Consider the following 20,796-nt stretch of genomic DNA (forward strand, 5'->3'; position numbering starts at 1 on the left):
CAGGTCTATTGCACTTTTGTTGACTTTGAGGATATGTGCTCAACTGTTACAGAATTTTTATTAACTTTTAACTTTTTCTTTTAGATCACAGAGATTAATGAGAATAGATAGCATAATGAAGTCTTATACTAACCTACTAGTCAGGTAAAAGGTTCTTTAAATACATTTTAAAGGCCATCAGGTTTTTATAGAAATAAACGGAAGGACCAGTGGTATGAGCCGTGGTGTGTGGGCGGGTACATGTTAGGCTGAGAAAAGTCACCACATTATATTCCAATGTAAGTCCCACTCTTTTTCTATATCTGTCACAAGATTGCATTTCCCATATCAATAACTGGTGTCAGTGCTGCAAATGTGCATTTGATTAAAGATAACCACAATGTCAGACTTTGGAGAAATTCTTTGTATTATGAAGATTATTTTGAGATTTAACTTTAATTATCCAACCCACTTTTATGAAACTTTAGCAATTAAAACATTTTATTAGTTTATCAAAATATAAAATACAGATGTACAAAGAAAAATGGAAATAATGGGAAAGTAGGGGAGGAAAAGGGAATAGAAAAAAAGTGTAGAGGAAAGGGGAAAAGAAAAAGAAAATCATTGACTTCTGACTCCTTTTGATGTAATAGAATAAGGTAGTAACATAAAACCTCAACTTTTTACTGTTATATAAGCATATATTCTATACTAGCCATTTCTATAACAACAAACCTATCTAATCAGCAAAACCTACAATCAAAGTTTTATTTTTTCCACCTAAAGCACAAAGTCCAATAGCGGTTTCCAAGTAGAAACAAAATTAATTGTATTTTTTTCTTTAATCAAAACAATCAGTTTCATCATCTCTGCTAACTCCATCAACTTTTGCAGCCATTTGTCCATTGTGGAAATCAAAATATCTTTCAATTTAGCTTTCTGTCATTTTAATATCAATAAAACTGCTAAAAAATTTAGGACCCAGGACTAACTCTCAATCTTCTAATGCAAGCAATAATCAACTGAAACAATTGAGCTTTCACAGTCCAATCAAGTATTTCCCAGAATGGTTTAATTCCTGTGTTGTTTGGCTTGGCTACTGTTGTATAGCTCTGTATCAAAAGAAAAAAAGTTGGGGGCTCTAATTTGATTCTGAAAATACTATTAGCTAAAGAGCAAATCAATGCTATCATTACATTATTTGTTGCAGGGTAGTTCCTTCCTCAAATATATTTATTTAAGAACCTTAGTAGGGACTCCAAAAACTCCCAAACTATTTTGAGATCTAAATACTGTGCTGGAAAGCTAACAGGTAGCAAATGAAAATTTGCAAAATTACTTGCAGCGTTGTAAAGAGAACATTTGAAATTAATAGTTTTGATAGAATTGAATACATCAGGTGAACAAAGTCCAGGAGCCAGATGCTCAGTTGTTTCAGAAACCTTAATACATGAACATAAAAACACAAGTGGGAAATAAAACAGAGAAGATACTTTTAACAAATTATAAGATGTAACAAATTCTACTCAAGATTCAGGTAAGTAGTTGAGGATCAACAACTAATCTATAACCTATTTACTTACTTACAGAAATTTCAATGTTTTCTGTTAGCTGGTGGACTGAGTCCAAATAACTTATATTATCTGATTTTATTTCTGTATGTGCTCTTTTAAATATAATAAATATTTTATTTTTCTTCTTTCTAAAGTGCTTTCCCTCTCACCGTTTCTTTATACTGTCTGTGTGGTAAGTTGTATCTTGCTTATTCACACTATAGGAGACTTGTTTCTCTCTCTCTCCTGGAGATGCCAGTTGGATTAAACAAAACTAAATTTAAACTTTTATCTCTGTCTTTCAACTTTTTCTTTTCTTTTCTTCTTGTCTACTCTTAGCTCTGCTGCTTTCTGCCTGTCTCACAATGATTCAGTTTTCTTTCAGGCTGTCCCACATGGTTCTCTTCCCAGATTTGTTCTGCTGTCAAAGTGATGGGTTCTAGGATCAAACATGCCATCTTCTTCTCCAGCACACTCCAGAATCCAGCTTCACCAGCACTTATCAATCTACCCATCAGCAGTCTTGTCCTCAGCTTCTGAATTCTATTTATCACTTAGTAGCTGGCAAGTAGGTGGATAACATACAGATTTCTGTTTCTTCTGTAAAGCTATTGTTCAGGGAAGAATTTGTATCTTCCAGAAGCTTGGCTTCTCTCCATAACATAGGCAGGGGGAGATAACATTTCATTTTTCCAATCAATTACAGCTGTGCTTCTATCTATACATATATGTGAAGGAAGAACTCACATTTTTAAAATGTTTCTGTATCAGTTTTATCCACAGAAAATACGCCATATTCATTTATAATTCATTTCTAATTCTTTAATTGGCCTGTGAGTGAGCAGCCCCTGAAATAACGGTTACTGGACAGAAGAGAATTATATTAGAAAAGTATTAAAAGATGGAAGTACAGTGTTCTACAGACTGTTTCTGCTCCATTACTAGCCTACTTCCTTGAAATGCAATGGAAGCAGTCAACATTGTAAAAAGACTCAATGCTGGGTGAACAAAAATTATTGTACCCTTATTCCTAGGGGATGAGGAATGATTTCAATATGATATGTTCTGTAGGATAATAAAATAATAGAGTTGGATGACATAAATTCCTTAGCTCAAATGCCTATTCATTTGGATCTCCTGGATCTCCTGAAGCAATTTTGGATCTCCTAAAGCAATTCAAATGGATTGAAAACCTTCACCTTCAGTGAAAAGGGACATAGGATTTAATGAGGGAATGTGTTTAACAGACTAGCATTTCTTATATGGAGAAACTCATCTACTATCTAACTTTCATATAATATTTAGTCCCTATAATATTGATCTCCTGGCACTCTTTTTGCTGTCTAAACTCTTCTTTCCTCCAAATCAGTGGTGGGATTCAAAATTTGTTACTACTGGTTCTGTGGGCATGGCTTGGTGGGCGTGGTTTTACCAGTTTTCCAAACTACTCAAAATTTCCGCTACTGGTTCTCCAGAACTGGTCAAAACCTGCTGAATACCACCTCTGCGCCAAATGGTAATATTTTAAAATATCTGACAATATCTCTCTTCAATTTTCTTTTATGCATGCTAAACACACAATACCCAACTTTAGATTTGTCTATACCCTTCATAGATTCTGATCCTCAGAATGTGCCTGACTCATGCAGGGAAGATTGGTACAATTATTTCCCAGGATCTGAATTTTATGTTATTAATATATTAAACAAACCCCTTCTGCATTTTTAGCATCTGTGATATATTCTTGATTCATGTTCAGTGTGATCTACTAGACCAGAATGGATCAAATTCCCCTACATGTGTATTAATGCTAAACCAGGTTTTCTTTTATCCTATACTTAGTTTTTCATTTTTTTTCTCCCTCGCCAGATGTAGGACTTTACAAACCTCTCTGTCTGTAATTTCCTGAGTCCTTTTCCTTCCCTTTTTAAAATACTTTTCCCCTGTTGCAGTCTCCTGGAGCCTTCAAAGATTGAAACTTCTCCACGTTTCCAATGTGACATTTTAGATGATCTGATCACCTCTGCTAATTCCTTCAGTACACTAATTCATTCTGTCCTGAAGACTTGAATTCATTTAAATCAGCTGGGAGGTTCTTTGACCCTCTACTTATCTATCTGAATGCCTGTGCCTGCTTTCATGCCTTCCCAACATAGGCTTCCAATGCTCTGTTTCTGATAATATTTCCAATAAAAGAGAATATCTACATAACTCAGGGTTGAATTGTGGAACCTTGGTGCTCTCTGATCTTGGTTATTTGCTTGCAGAAATTTCTTTATTCAACTAGGTAACATGATGAGTGTGAGGTTTGCTCCCTGTTTATACAATACAAAGTATATAATGCAGGTGCTGATAAGGGTATGGTCTCTGTCTGCAAAGTCCCATCAATGTCTGCTTACCTTTTTTTCTTCAGTCAATTCACATTTAGTTCACATCATCCTTACTTCTCTTTTTGTGAGAACATGCGATTTCCAGCTTCTTTAAAGGCCAATTCTATTCTCCATGTCACTCCTTTTTAAAATTTCTTACTTATTCATCCACTTTGTTTGGAGCTGGTAGCTCGTGTGGTTAGAACACTGGGCTGACAATCAGCAAGCCCACATTCAAGATTCAAGTGCTGCTGTGTGACAGGGTGAACTCCCGTCATTTGCTGCCCACCTATCAGTTCGAAACAGTGGAAATGTGAATAGATAAATAGGTACCACTTCAGTGGGCAATTAAGAGGGACATAAAAGGAGCCCATAGCAGTTGTCCCCTGGGCAACAGTGATGTCATCATCTAATCATTTCAATTTGGAAGCCCCGTGGTGCTTTTGAAATGAAAGCAGCATACATTTCATTTTATTTTACATTTTCCCATTCATTTCAGTTCAGGCTAAAAAGAATTTCAGATTTGCAAATTTATAATCTGATTGACCCTTAATAGTTTAGAAGCAAAACTATTGATTTCAATAGAAGTAACTGTGCTGAAAGTTTTTAAACAAATGTTCTTAGAGTTTTGCCAAAAAAAGGTTTCTCCCTTAGCGAGCTTCTCCTTCCTCAGTTTCTGATGTTCTTAAAATACTTCAATCATCTCCTCCATCCTTTCATTTTAACGTAGAGGTGTCTGACAGGATGTGTGGCTATTTATCTGGAAGTATTATTGGACCTGCATTAATTCCATCCTTCCCTCAGGTTTGAATCATTTACATCTGTATATTTTCAAGAGGGTGGAAAAAATGAGTCCATTTGTTAAAATCATCTGCACTGTGCACTATATATGATCTGCTGTTTTTCACATTTACAGTCTGGAATGTTCCCCTTTGCTTTTAAACACGCACATTGGACTGAACTTCCAACAACCTCAGTGTAGCAAGTGCACTGCAATTTTTTGTCCAGACACTTGAAAGCTGCAAGTTGTCATAAGCGCCTTCATGTATGTAGCAGTTTACAACAGAACCCAAACTCTTCCATAGAATAAAAGCCTGTTTGATTTCTTTCAAAAAATAAATTTTAAAAATGTTTTCCTCACTAATTTCTATATAAAATTAATTTGTGTGACAGAAAGCAGAGCAAGCAACTCCTTCCATACAGGACTAAAGGGAAATGGTCCATTTTTATGGCCCATGTTTTCTTTCACACTTATTTTATAAAAGTTTGACATCAAGTGGTAATATAACCACAAATTACACAAATCCTTTGTATTATCTGGCATGGTACATATAGTGTCAATCTTGATATTGTTTAAGTCAACAAATTGGTACTTATGGCCATATTTTGGCCTCCTTTGAATTTTCTCTATTTTAATGTAACATGGTAAGAAAAAAACAGAGCAGCACAAGAACTAATATAATGGAAATAATTATATGTGTGTTTAAATGAATTTAATGAATGAAAACTTTAATGTAAAAGCACCTTCTGTATGGTTAGAACAAAAATGACCCATTTGAAGCAAGATTAAGTCTTGGTCGATAAACATCTCATCGATAAAAATTTTGTATTTTAAAAATAATTTCATTAAAAAAAATTCACTCACACATCCCTCCCTTCTTTAACATGGACAATTCTGGGTGTCAGCAACCTTCAGGTACCTCAGTATTATATTGCCTGCATGATAGCAACATCCCCAAAATCTCAGGCAGACAGATTGCTGTCAATTGTTTCTTGAGGTCTTTTTGAAATTGGAAATGATAAGAGACTATTTTCTTTATTTATTCTCTCGATGATTTTATATAAAAGTACATTAAGGAATAATGAATTATTGTTAAAAGGGTGATACAACTAGGTGAATAGTGATGGGAATGATGATGATGATAATGCTTTCATAATGCAATAGGTTGGAAATATTGATTTTGGAATATATTTGTGTCAAATGAAAGCCACATAAAAAGGGATCATATTTGTTGTAATTAATCCAATAAAATCTCTCTCTCTCTCTCTCTCTCTCTCTCTCTCTCTCTCTCTCTCTCTCTCTCTCTCTCTCTCTCTCTCTTCCTCAAAGCTTGTCATTTAACTGGAATATTTTTAAGCAGTTGAGGAATTAAAATATTTACAGTATAACAATGTATGGAACTTCCCAACAAAAACAATTGGATGTCAGAAATGATCTTAGGTAAAGTATACTGCTCAAAAAAATAAAGGGAATACAAGCAGAAGACATCCTGAATGCATGAAATAGCCTTATTAAATACTTTGTTCTTTACATACAGTAGTTTATACACTGCTCAAACAACTAAAGGGAACACAAAACTACTGTATGTAACGAACAAAGTATTTAATAAGGCTATTTCATTCATTCAGATCTCAGATGTCTTCTGCTTGTGTACCCTTTATTTTTTTGAGCAGTGTACATACGTATCATAGGTGATGATCAAGTAGGCATTTTACTAAATGATGTGAGACATAATACAATAAGGCATTCCCCTAAATCTTTTCAGAGGTATACTTTGAATATATATATATATTATACATATATAGTGCAACATTATACAAATAGAATATAGAAATAAAAAACCCAACACTCTTTAAAGTTACTTTGATTTCCTGCTGTACTATTCATATTACTGATATAGTATCTAAAGCAGCCACAAATGATCAGAAATGTTATAAGTCTTGTTTCTAAAAAATAATGTAGATGCATTTGAATATTTTTCTAAATTTATTAACTTTCTTTTCTCTACCCTCTCTCTTCTTCTCTCTGTCTCCACATGTGTAAATGTGTGGTTGTTTACATCAATGTGATATAACTCTGAAAGTAAAATAATGGTAATTCAGTATTTTAAATGGAAATGTTTTTAACTTTCCAAAATACATTTAACTTAATTTCTTATGGTTTATTCCTTTTGTCTTTCTCGGCTAGGGTGCGGGAAGGAAAAATGAAGAAAGGAAATATCTGATATATAAGTATATCCATTTATAAAATTGCATCAGTATAATGATGGTTATACTTTCACACGAATACATTTATATTAAATGTCTTAACTATTATGAAATCTTCCTTATCTAAATGTTCAAAGAATTCACATTTTAATAAGCTTGAAAACTGTGCACCATTGCTTGTTACTATGGCTGCAAAGACTCCTAGCTTATTATTAATAATTTTCAGTGACAAAGGTTTTGATTAGTTCCCAGTGAGTCAGCTGGAAGTGTAAAATTAGATTTGTTAATACTTCATTTTCTGCTAAAGTTCAGGCAATATTACTCATAGAATCTGTACATGAACATACGATAATTTATTAATTAATCTAGGCATGTTAAATTTTAAGTCAGATAAAAAACAAACATAGGTATTCTACTGGTTTCTGTTGCATTTTACTTTGACTGGAACTGCTTTTGTTTTAAGTCTTTTATGCAAAGTAAACATGGAAGAATTGTAGTCTGTCTACAGTCATTTCTATAACTTTCTAGGTGACACATTTTGTGCTTTGCAAGTAGCAGTGGCATCTCTCCTTTGTTAAGACACTTTAGAATCGAGTAAGCTTGGAAAGAAGAAAAAGAATAGAAGAGGCAGTCTAACAGAGAAGTATTATTGGCTGGGCATGAACAGAAGTCTTTACCTCAGAAGGAAGTTAACCTGTTTGCACAAGTGATGATTCAATGATTTAATTTGATTTTATCTGGTTTTAAATTTTGTGTATTTATGTATTTTATTGCTTGGCTGTTCACCGCCCTGAGTCCTTCGGGAGTAGGGCGGTATACAAATCAAATAAACTAAACTAAACTAAACTAAACAAGTATTTGAAAAGCAGCTGATGGTACTACAGGTAGCTTATGTTGCTTCATTTCTTTGAGATGATGGATGGTGATGGTAGCTTTTTTGTTTTTGAGGTGATTGATCAGTTGTGCATATATTTGGAAAGGGAATGAGAAAAAATGAAGGACAAAATGAGTATATAAATGAAACTGAGAGTATGCAGCTTCATCCTCCCAACCACATTCCTTCAAGGGAATGTGACCTTTGATTCCTTAAAAAATGATTCTCCCTGAATAAAGAAAGAAGGAATGCAAAAATAAAAAAATAATGCTAAGTAATGAATATGTCAGGATATCCTTTCTTCAAATCTTATCTTACACAAAAAGCACAGGATAATTTAAAGGCTATAGTGATTCACAATGTGAAATAAGGTTTAAACAAGAAAATTTGATATTTATTGTTTATATTTTTCTTTCCACTCTTTTTTGTTTGGTCCTATAAATTAATTTTAGAATCAACTTACATCTAGAACCTTAATGGTACTATATCATGTTTTTGTTTCTGCTAGCACCTTAAATTTTAATTATTCTTATGATATATTCATTAGACAATTGGTTCAACAGAATGACTTTAATTTAGGATTAAATGCAAATTTTGTTGGTCAATGAGCCAAATCAATGTTGATGGGTGGGATGTGAGCTCTTCAGCTTCTAACACTATTATAAAAAGCAACCACTTAATTACAAAAGTATTTCCTTTAGGCTTTTACTAACAGTAGTAAAATGGCAGTAAGGACTAATTTGAGTCTCAAGCTTCATTTTTTTTTTTTTAATTTGATTTATATGCTGCCCTTCTCCGGAGACTCAGGGCGGCTTACAATGCGTTAAGCAATAGCCTTCATACTTTTGTATATTTATACAAAGTCAGCTTATTGCCCCCACAAACTGGGTCCTACCTTCATAGACTATCAAATAAAGTCTGGCCCCACTTTATTGTTGAGTAAATGAGGGAGGTATCTATCTGAGCTGTTTCCAAATGTTATCTTTTTGTGGATTTATAAAATGCTTCAGAGATATATCTGCCTATCTCTGTCAAGGTCATCTTACTCCCTACATAGGATCGTTGTTGCTGCTCCAATAAGGCACCAGGCTACAAAGTGGAAGACTCTGAATTCAAGTCCTACCTTAGCCATGAAAGCCAGCTGATGACTTTGGACCAGTTATCCTCTCTCAGCCCAATCCACCTTACAGAGTTGTTGATGTGGCGAAAACAGGATGAGGATATGTGTTGGATATGTCCACCACTTTGCATTATTTGTAAAAAATAAAGGCAGGATACAAATAAATAAAAGAATGGGAAGCTGACTTCCTCTATCAAAACAAATTTGTTTTTTCAGAGGTAATTTTTTCACACGTAGTGCATTTTTTCTTATCTTTTTTTTTGTATTTTCATATTCAGCAACCAATAAGGAGTTCCATCTCCATCTTTGTTCCCTCAAACTAGTTTTATTATGTAGCTTCCTGTCAACTTACTCAGCAGTGATTCCCAATGAATACAATGGGATTGATTCCATACTAGCAGATAGCAGCTTCAATCTGTGGAGATGCCAAACAAAAATATTGGTATTTTCTACCACAAGAGACCATCCTAAGATATTTTGCTGCTTGAAGTAAAGGACAAAATTAATCTCTTACCACAGAAATTAAACAGACTACCAGCTACGTAGTTGTCAATATAGGCAAGTGCCTTAAGCCGCAAGATAAATGAAGGACTGGATACATCATACAGCTTTAATTCTATAAGGGACCTTTTGTGGGGCTTGTGCCCTTGCCAAAGAGATAAATGCAATTAGAAATCAAAAAGTACCAGGTTAATGTCGCCTACCATACACACAGATATATAAAGCAACATCGTATTGGATTTTAAAGTCTCATTTTACCTGAGGAAATATGGAGAACATACAGAAAGGGGGGGAAGAACATATGGTCCATGCCATGTTTGTGTTGAGCTTCATTCATAAAAATATGAGTTTCCAGAATAGCTAAATGTTGGTTTCTATTATTAGAGTGTAAAATCAGTGCTTGTTTCCATTTTTTCAGGGGTTCTGAGTGAAGATGCTCTCAGCAATTTCCCTGAGTAGTGCATCTCTTTGTCATCATTACACCTGTTATTGGCAAATCAATTGGGCAATTTTTCTAAAGCACAAAGCACTGCTGACAAATTATGGTATATATTACTGAAGATGAAGTAGTGCTGTGTTTGATGTTGTGATGCTGTTGTAAGATCATGTAATCATGGGAAAACAAAATATGTTTCTGGGTCTGTTTCAGAATTTATTTCTATATATGTGAAAGTGTATTGTTGTTGTTCAGCAAGTGTTCTGGGCTGACTAGCTTTTTATAATCAACTCCAGGCTTGTAAAACTATAGTTAGGGTTTCATTATAGGTAATTTGTGACACATGTTTTTATCTTTAAGCGAAAAATCTTTTATTCCTTTCTTTTTCATGTCTATTTTATATTCCTACTTATCAGTTTGGCTTCCCCAATAAAATAGAATAATTTTTTACTAGTTTGGTTCACGGATATAATCCATATCAGTGTTTATTAGAAGACAAACAGACATTGTGTTCTTTTCTTTGCTTGTGTTATTCTTTAGAGACTTGAAGAAGGCAAGTAGATAGGAAAAAAATTGTGACTACATAGCTGTAACTACACACTTTTTTGAGTGTGGTCTGTGGCAGGCCCCCAGTGATGCTTATCTTAGCCCAGCTTCAATTTTAGGTACAACTATGACATCACAAACTTCTGTTGACCGGCCTTTCCATCACTTAATTCTTCTGATTCTGTTTTAGAGCAGGGGTGTTCAACCTTGCTGGCTGGGGAATTCTGGGAGTTGAAGTTCACAAGTTTTAAAGTTATCAAGATTGTACACCCCTGATTTAGGATATGGCATAGCAGGAGGGAAGCATGCTAGTTGTTGGTAACCTAAAACAGGAGGAATTTGATATTAACTTTTCAGATTAACACATTGTATTAAAGAGGTAATTATATGAATTTCAGTTCACTACATGCTATTCCCTTTGGGATGGGTCAGATTGCAAAAACGATTCGTTAAGTTTGACCTGAAGCATAATTTATTGATATAGGTTGCCATATAAGAATCTTAAAGGCCTTTAGTTTCTTTTCCCTTCCTCTTACAACTCAGTGAATTAAGTTGGAACCAGGCTTAGCTTCTTCCTCACGTTCTGTTTCCTGAGCTTAACACATTGTTTTATTTTCATAACCATTCTGCGTTTTTGCTCTAAGATTGTATTTGTGGCTATCCATACCCTATGCTAAATTGATAAAGGATTTGAATTGTGATGAGAATTGTGAAAAGAAGAGAAAGTCAGAATAATAATGCATATGTAGATTACATAAGAGACAGATTGAAGTACCTTATGCATTAAGAATTGCAGTGTGTTTTTTAAAAATCTCCATTTTGTTTGCCGAGACCTGGGGTAGACAGAAACCTTTGGCTGTATTTGAATTCAGTTGTGTCTTGCTTAACTGTGCTCCAAAATAGTTTTTTTTAACCTTCCATTACAGATCTCAAAGTAGGTTTTTCAGTTCAGAGTCTGCAAAACTTACAAACATTAAACAGTTTCGGTTTACCTCAGAGAGTCAAAATCTCCGCAAACACAAGCCTGATCCAACATTAGTTTAGCCATGCCATTTAGCTGAGAAAGTGAGTTGTAGTTGCTTAACTACAACTTTACTAAAATAAATGCATGTGTAAAGGTGCTCCTTCTGATTTCAGGGTATGATAGCAAACATCTGTGTAGAAATTCAATGAGAACATAGTAGCTAACCATGAAGTCAAGGACAGATACACTACATACACTGCCTTTATTGCAAATACAAATCCCCTAATAATGAACATCAATTTCTGCAGAATCAACATCTTTATTTATTACAGTTCCAACATTTAAATTTTATGTTCCATTTTATCACACTTACATGATAATTGACTTCAGCCATGAATGATATCTGCACTCTAATATAGACCTCAGGCTGTTTGAATCTTGGCCAGACTCATACCTCATATAGAATGCATTCAAGATTGGTCTGATCTACTCTGACTTTTTCCAGCTCTACACCTTCCTTTCTAGTCTCTCCCGCCTGTATAATTATTTTATATCCAGGTCAAATAGATTAGTTTAGGGCAAATAGGATGAAATTGACCAGTGCTAATTAATGATAGAGTAACTGGGTTGGCTGAAAAGTTTGGAAGAAAAAGTCCTCCATGTCTCTCTGGACAAAGAGATGAATTAGTATACAAAGTAACAGCTTTGGTTTTCTCCTCACCTCCATACCAGTTCCAATTAGACCAGTTTTCTTGAAATGTTCCTGTCCAAACAACAGGAATATTAGAGTTTCTCAAAATTGCAAGCCCAAAGAAAGGCATCTGCATCTAATACTCTTTTTGACTGCATACAGCATCCATCTGTTGCATGTGGAGGAAAGGAAAGACATTAAGGTACTATAGCTGCCCTTAGCATTTTTTCTGGAATGCATTCTTTTTTAAACCCCTGGAAAGTACGTTTTTCCCTGTTATTTTTTTCCCATTAAATAATTAAAAAGCAGGCTGGACTAGTACCATAGAAATATTCAAAGTTGCAAATTTGGGTAAAAAAAAATTGTCAAGTTTTACTTAAGAATCTATATAACAGTTTCTGAAGTGGGTGTATGCCTTTTTTAAATACCTATTTCTTTTCTTTTGGCCAAATTGCAAGTTGGAAAGGAATGCCTAAAAACATTTTAGTATTGTATGAGATTTCAAGGCCCTGAAGCATTCCAAATTTTGAGTCTAATTCATCACTGTATTTTCTTCCCATGTTCTTCTTCTACAGTTTCCATAATTTGAAAGGAGAGACAGCTGTTCAATTTTCTAAGAGCTAAGTTTAAAAATAGAGTACTTTTCAAAAGAAATAAAATGAAAAGACCTGAGGCACAATCTGCTAGGAAATTCTCCTATGCATGGCCATCTGTATTGGTTAATAGCAAGACAAAAATCTATTCATGATATTGATCATTCTGATCTCTTTTCCATCAGATGCTGCAAATGAAGAATAGATATGCATTTGCCATTGCACTAGCTAAAAAAAAAGCCTGCATGCATTTTCCTGAAAGATTCACATAAATATCACTTAACTTTCAATGCACATTATGGATGTGGGTCACTTTATTTTTAAAATCATTTATTGGCTAATAAAGAATTCCATCCATTCCATTGAATTCTTATACCTTCAGTTTGTTTGGTGCTGCATACAGGTTGCCACACCTTTTGTTGACAGGATTATTGTATTTAAGGGCTATTCTGAAGAGAGACAATGTTGCTACACACTTTCATTATCCCAGATCCCAGTGGTTTTGTGGAAAGAAACAAAATCTCCCCATCCCAAGAGGCAGAAAGTGTGATTTAACATGATGGAAACAGCCCAGAAGTACCATCAACATATGAGGAAGAGATTTCAATTAATTTCCCCTGTACTTGTACAAGTCTATTAATGTCTCATTCTTGCAATAGTGAACAGATTTAATTTGATTGGTGCAGAATGGTAAGTAAGTAAGGTGGTAAGTAAGTAAGGTGATAAGTAAGTAAGTAAGTAAGTAAATAAATGCCCCCTACCAGAAAACCCTACCAGCATGGAAGATGCAGAGATCTTAGGTGTCAGATTTTGTAACATACTTTAAAAACTCCAGTTATTCAGTGAATTAGAAATATAACTAATAAATGCATAAATTAACATTGTGGAGAAGTGAAATAAAAGAAGAGAGACTTGTGAAGTTGTGTTTTTTCAATAATATTAAGATAATGATACAAATTTTGGGGCTGAATTTTCTATCTGCAATTCTTGTGCTGTGTTGAGTCATATCCTTCTCACAAAATTGCAATTCCTATAGTGGTTTGGAAACTGTGAAAGCAATTCTGATTTAAAAAATTGTATTTGTTACCTGCATATGCCCCAGGTGTAACATTGCTCTAATTCTATGGATTCAGTAATAATCATTGGTTATATTATATTCTACTCTTCTTCTGAGGCCTTATAACTCTATACATAGAAAATTTTTCTGCCAATAACTCTTATAGAGCTACATATACATGCACACTTTTTTCCTGAACAGACATCAAAAATGGATTAGCAAAAGGAGGGTTTTTTGGTCATATTATGATTTTCATTGTATATTTAAAATGAATGTTTTAATATTTGGGGGTGTACCTATGAGAGAGAAGAGAGAAGAAGAGAGAAGGACTTATTAGGATCAATTTAAAAGCTGTTATCAGATCAAACTAGTGAGGCAACATGTTGTTTCTGTTAGAGGTTGACCCTTTTATGTTTGTTTGTTGAAGAAGATATTAATTTAAAATAATGCAGTATCTTCACAGCATTTTTGTGCTTCTGCCAAAATATCAAGTAGCATTTGATGTGTAAATATGATTTAATATATCTATGGGAGTGAATTTCTTTGGGCACCATCTACCCCAGTATAAGTATGTTCTCAAACTGTTGGAAACTGTGGAGGCATAAACAAATGCTAAAAGGAAGACATTCTATGTCTTCATTCATTTATGCTGAATTTGAAAAAGGAGTTTCTTAGTATTTATATAATCTTTAGAATGTTATAAACAGTCCACCACCAAATCTTACAGCACAGATACAGATGTTACAATACGTCATGGTCCCATGTATGGAGTTTCTTCCGTTGTCCTCTCGGAAGAAAGAAAATTTATGGTTTTTTAAATATAATGTAAATCTTGTGTGATATTTTCAGATACACACCACCAGGAGGCAGATATTACACGACCAATTTCATCCTAATTTAGAATTGTGAAATAAAGATAGCCAGATACTATTCTACAGTTCAAAGGGAATTGACCACATCAGTGTATAGATGATGTGCTTATGTGTATGTGTGAGTGTATGTGTATATTTGTATGTATGTATGTATAGGTTCATATGTAGTAATGAAGCTCAGATGATGTGGCATATGTGCACACAAACACACACACACACACACACACACACACACACACACATGTAAAAACCTATTGTCTATCAAAAAATGAAACAATTGCAAAATACTCCTTTTGGATGTTACACATATATGCAATATTGAATTGAAATATGAGGGTCAAATTTTACAATTACCTTTTTTCCATTCTGACTCTGGAAAATAGCAATCTGAAGATAAAAAGAACTTTGATTTAATCTTAAAAGCTAAGAGATGTGTTTTGTGAAAAGAATTCCATCCCACAATTCTATTTCCAAAGAAATATTGACATGCTTTTTAGAACAAAAAAGAATATACTTGTGTACATTGATGAATGCCTAAATTGACAAGCATATTTTAAGCGACAAGTCTGACCTATCAGCCTTATTAAATAATCTTTATAATTACTTCTCTTATAGTGTCAATCTGTGGTTTCTGAGCTAATTGATCAATCAGGTTCAGATGAAGTACATTTTCATAATAAATTTTATTTATTGCTTTCCTCACAATGTCATAATCTTTTCAGGCTGCTTCTTTCTTTTGGTGGACTACGGCCAGTAACAACATATTGGAGCCTTTGTTTTCTGTGTTACTAGTTCTGTTGATGGTGTCTCCAAAGGTTAGCAATTTGACATTTATTCTTCTACTCTGGACAATCACACATTCCTAGCTAAGCCAAAGTGACTCCAATGTCTTCCTCCATAACCTGTCCTTTCACCAAAATCCTTTTAGAAAAGCTCTAAGATTCTAAGGCAAGAGTGAAGTGATAAAGTATTATTTTTGTGGAAGCATTGGTGCCCTCAGTAGTATTCCTAAACAGCAGTGATTCCCATACAGGAGGAAAAAAATCTGTTTTTGCTAGCTAAAATCATAGGTCCTTCCTATTCTCAAAAGCTAAGCCTCCATATCTAGTTGGAATACTAAGCAGGAGTAGAACTCTGAGATAAGTTATCATGAATTACAATAAAATGCCATGTTATATCAAACGAAGAACAGGAAAAATCATCAAATAGCTCTGGCATGTTATGTCCATCCAGTTCAATTAAATATTATTACTTACCTAAATCCAGGTAAGTAAATCTAGGCTATCTCCATTCTACATCTACTGTCTTGTCTGGTCTAAAGGCACCAGTAGGAAAATTAATCCTTTAATTTGGTTTTCTGGCTTCAAATTTAAGCCTCATTCACCCCAAACCATTTAAAAGAGTGTGTGTGCTTGCAATTTTATTTCTTTTTGATTCCTCCCCCTTTTTAAAAAGCATTTTAAATTCCTTTACTTATTTCCCCTTCTTATTTTTAAAATGCCATTTTCAAAATAAATTATTTGAATAATTTCATTCTTTGTTCTTTATGTGTGAAAAAGACTTCTTTTTATTAATAGATTATTTTTTGTGTGTGATACTTAGATTCAATTCACCATAACACCCTTTTGTCCTTATTTAAAGATTTCTCAGTGAATCTGTATTAAAGATGTTTGAAAATGCTCTTGAGCATACCAAGTAACATAACCTGTGGCTATAACAGGTTTAAAAATTACCAAAAATCAATAATCCATCAATGACTTTTGCAACACAGTTATCACTAGAAATTGAAAAAATGTGTCCCTAATTGTCAGACCACAATTCAGGTTGGATTACAGTTTATATTAATGCTCAACTGAGTCAAAGCCTGGCAGGTTTCAATCTCTTGTTTTAAAAAACCAGGACATCTTTTCCTCACTCTTCCAGAGGAAGTAAAAGAGTTTCCCAAAGAGTTTAACTTCCTTTTTATTCCATCAGGCAGGCTTGGCCTAATTTCCTCCCTTTTTAAATATGTAAATTTTAATCTGTTTTTAAATTATTGGGGTATTTTAATCTGTCTGGGCCAAAATGATTTAATTTGATTTTATCTGGTTTTTAAATTTTTTGTATTTATGTATTTTATTGTTGGCTGTTCACCGCCCTGAGTCCTTCGGGAGTAGGGCGGTATACAAATCAAATTAAAATAAAATAAAAAAATAAAAAATTAAAGTTTATTATTGTCTACTTTTAAAGGAAATAAACAAATAAGCAAAATTTACCCCCAGTGGTTTCCTTCTTTTACTTTCTTTTCACTTTTTGGGAGATGGGTTCTGACATTTAGTTCTTAATGACTCTGTGAGCCTAAGAATAACAGAATAACATAGTTGGAAGGGATCTTGGAGGTCTTCTAGTCAAGCAGGAGACCCTCTACCATTTCTACCAAGTCCAACCCCTGCTCAAGCAGGAGACTCTCTACCCTCTACAAGAAGAGATTGGATAAATTGTTGTCCAAACTCTTCTTAAAAACCTCCAGTATTAGAGCACCTACAAGTTCTGGAGGCAAGACGTTCCACTGATTAATTGTTCTGTAGGCATTGTCTTGGTTGCCTTGGTTTTCTATTTTTATCAAAGGATTTGAATGTTTGTATCAGTAGTTATGAATATGAATTTGGGTGAACTCCAGGAAACAATGGAGGATAGATGAGCCTAGTGTGCTATGGGCCTTGGAGTCATGAAGAATTAGACATGATTAGCAACTGAACACCAACAACATCAGTAGCTGATTTTGAAGACTCCCAGAGTATGCATAAAGTTAAATGTTTCCATTAACCCAGTCAGTTTACACTACAGATCTGTCTTCTAAGATGAGTTCTCCTAAGATATAAATTCTTTTTAAGGAATATACATTTATTTTTCAAAATGAAGAATCTCAAGCTGATTTTCTCTAAGGACCAAGGATCACTATCTGGCTTTAAACAAGCAATGGCCCAGTCCACCACTACCCCCACCCCATCTCACTAAAGCCAAAGTAAGGTTTCCCTCATAATGTTTTAGCAAGTTATATAAACTCAGTCATTACTGTCAGTAAATCTTGATTTATAGTTCAGTATCAGAGGTGGTATTCAGCAGGTTCTGACCAGTTCTGGAGAACTGGTAGCAGAAATTTTGAGTAGTTCAGAGAACCGGTAAATACCATCTCTGACTGGTCCTGCCCCCATCTATTCTCTGCCTCCCGAGTCCCAGCTGTTAGGGAGGAAATGGGGATTTTGCAGTAAGCTTCCCCTGGAGTGGGGTGGGAATGGAGATTTTACAGTATCCTTTTCCTGCCACGCTCACCAAGCCATGCCACGTCCACCAAGCCATGCCCACAGAACCAGTAGTAAAAAATTTGAATCCACCACTGTTTAGTATATTATGTCAACTCAGCTAATTGTGTTCATTCACCAAATCAAGATTAAAGCAAATCATTGTTTAGTGCTATTTGTGAATCCAATCAATAGTACTAACAGCTATGCTATATCATCAAAGAGAGTTCTAAGCCAGGCAATATTACAGATATAAGTCATTAGAATAGAACAATAGGATTCTCTTATCTTCTTGTTAAACAAAGCTGAATATAGATTATAGTTCACTTAATAAGATGCCAAATGGTTTTTTAATCAACAGTTTTATAACTTTTTTATCTTTGCAAAACAAAGGAGCTATAGAAGAGAGTTCTTTCCTTTGAATAAGAGACAGTTTAATGTAAGCAGTTTGGGTCGGGATTTTTTCCTCTCCTATTAGCCAGCTCAATGTGGGTAAATTACAGTCTTGAATTGCTTGCTCTTGAAAATGAAGCTGCCAAAGAAACTTTAATTACAGTGCTATTATCTTGTGGTACTAAGATAAATTTAGCATCTAAATTATTCTAATATATTAGAATTTTGACACACATTGACAAAAGGGAGTAAATCAGGATTGTCATCTTAGACTTTGTCCACTATTATGACAAAAAGATGATAACCCATACAGTATTAGATATGCAAAACAGGCTGCAATTTTATAACTTTTGTATTTTTGCAAAACAGAGTAGCTGTAAAAGATAGTTCTTTCCTCTGACGAAGAGACAGCTTAATATAAGCAATTTTGGTTGGGGTTTTTTCCTATTAGGTAGCTCAACATGGATGAATTACAGCCTTGAATTGAATACTCTTGAAAATAAAGCTGCCAAAGACACTTTAATTACAGTGCTACTATTTTTTGCTACTAAGATAAATTTAGTGTCATAAATTATTCTAATATATTAAAATTTTGACACAAATTGACAAAAGAAAGTAAACCAGGATTGTGATCCTAGATTTTGGCACTATTGTGACAAAAAAAGATGTGCAGTATTAGATATACAAAACAGACTTCAAACCATTACCTTGAGCAACTAGAATTTCTTCCTAATGCAGTTATTGAATTTCTGATTTGTTTGTGTTGCTGTTTCTTCAAATTATTAAAAGGCATCTCTAGGAGCACCTAAGAATTAGAAGACAGAAAAATCAAATTAATTAAAATCAAATTAATTGAATATATATATTCTACATATATATATATATGTAGAATTAAAAATGGCTTATTAAAGAGAACAATGATTAGATACAGAAGATTCCATATTGGAGGTGATTACTGGATTAAAAAGCAGGCTCGACTGTCACCCTATTTGTATACTTGTTCCTATTTTAGCTAATTTTGTTAATTTTAGTATTTAATGTTTTAATGTTTTATATTATTGTTTTAATCATGTTGTAAGCTGCCCAGAGTTGCTTGATAGTGATCTGAGTGCCGTATACACTTAATTGATCAATTAATTAATTAGTCAAAATAATTCAGAAACCTAGTGGGAAGATGTTAAAATACTATTACTCAATTTATATAGCTGCCATCTCACAAATGTGATTTAGGGAGCCTTACAAGAGTCAAACAACCAAATCAGAATTAAAATAAAAAATATTTATAACATAGAACCAATTCATTACATTTCAAGGAAAAGGAAAAAGTTGGTGAAAAATTAATTCTTGTGGCTAGTTTATAATATATTCTCTAAATTACCTTTTCCCAACTCAGCATTCTTCAACCATTGGAATACTAATCTCATAAATTTGATCACATTGCTTGCAAATTTTAATCTCAGTACCTTAGAAGGATAAAATGTTCTATGTAGAACCTAAATATATAAATTCTGAAGTGAATTGTTTTATATAATCCATTATCCATTACAATTCTAAGGCATTGACATTTTGTAAAACTATAAAACATTTGTGTTAATTACTGTGAACAGTATTGGAGTATGTAGTATTTATCAAGACTGCAGTATTTTTGCAATGAAACTGAAGTTTCTATCTGGACACATCAATTTTATTTTCTTTACAATACAGTCATTCAATATTTCTATATATTTGTGTTTGTGTGATTAATATATCCAGGCTCAAAAGTTTATATAAAGTGCTTTTATTGCAGTTGCAAAAACGTTCTTATAATAATGAAGATAACTGCAGGTCATGATTTATGGCATGGGTCAGTCTCTTTTTCACTTAAGTAGCAATAGCACTTAGATTTATATACCACTTTATAATGCTTTACAGCTCTCTCTAAGTTGTTTACAGAGTCAACATATTTTCCCCAACAAACTGGGTCTTCATTTTACCCACCTTGGATGGAAGGCTGAGTCAGCCTTGAGCCTGGCAAGATTTGAACTGCCAAATTGCAGGCAGCTAGCAGGTAGCAGAAGTAGCCTGCAGTACTGCATTCTAACCACTGTGCCACCGAGGCTTTTATTATAAACATAATGATGAAAAAAAATTCTCCTATTTGTCAGTTTTAAAAACTGAGGACATTTTAAGATTTTATCTGCTCTGAGATTCCTTACTTCTAGTGTTCAAGCTTCTGCTTCCACATATGGATTATATCTACTTTCTAATTTAACACACTACAGTATAGATCCTTAGACTTCAGGAAATTTAATCGCATGCATCCTAGATTGAGGAGATAGATCTAAGTTATAGACATATTTTTTTTCTTAAAATAAAAACAATTTGGAATTCCAAGAATTATGTATTACTATATAACCATGATGGCGAACCTATGGGTGACACACGTAGCCATATTGGTGGGCACGCGAGCTCAGCTCCGGCACACATGTGCACACCGGCCAGCTGATTTTCGGCTCTTCTGGGCCCACCAGAAGTAGGGAAACAGGCTGTTTCCTGCCTCTGGAGGACCTCGGAGGGTGGTGGGGAAGGCCCATTTTTCT

General features: G+C 34.0%; 1 long non-coding RNA gene across 1 annotated transcript in view; it reads right to left on the reverse strand.

Moving 5' to 3' along the window:
- The window catches only part of LOC117655494 (uncharacterized), a 60,962-nt gene that overhangs the window by 12,750 nt on the left and 27,416 nt on the right, over positions 1 to 20,796 (reverse strand). Inside the window, exons 2-3 of the long non-coding RNA XR_004588684.3 lie at positions 18,925 to 19,022; positions 14,898 to 14,930 (exon numbers count right to left, since the gene is read on the reverse strand). This is a non-coding gene — a long non-coding RNA (uncharacterized LOC117655494). The remainder of the gene's footprint in view (positions 1 to 14,897; positions 14,931 to 18,924; positions 19,023 to 20,796) is intronic.

The sequence above is a fragment of the Pantherophis guttatus genome, chromosome 7, assembly GCF_059756535.1.
Source record: "Pantherophis guttatus breed Tessera chromosome 7, ASM5975653v1, whole genome shotgun sequence".
In the NCBI taxonomy this organism is placed as follows: domain Eukaryota; kingdom Metazoa; phylum Chordata; class Lepidosauria; order Squamata; family Colubridae; genus Pantherophis; species Pantherophis guttatus.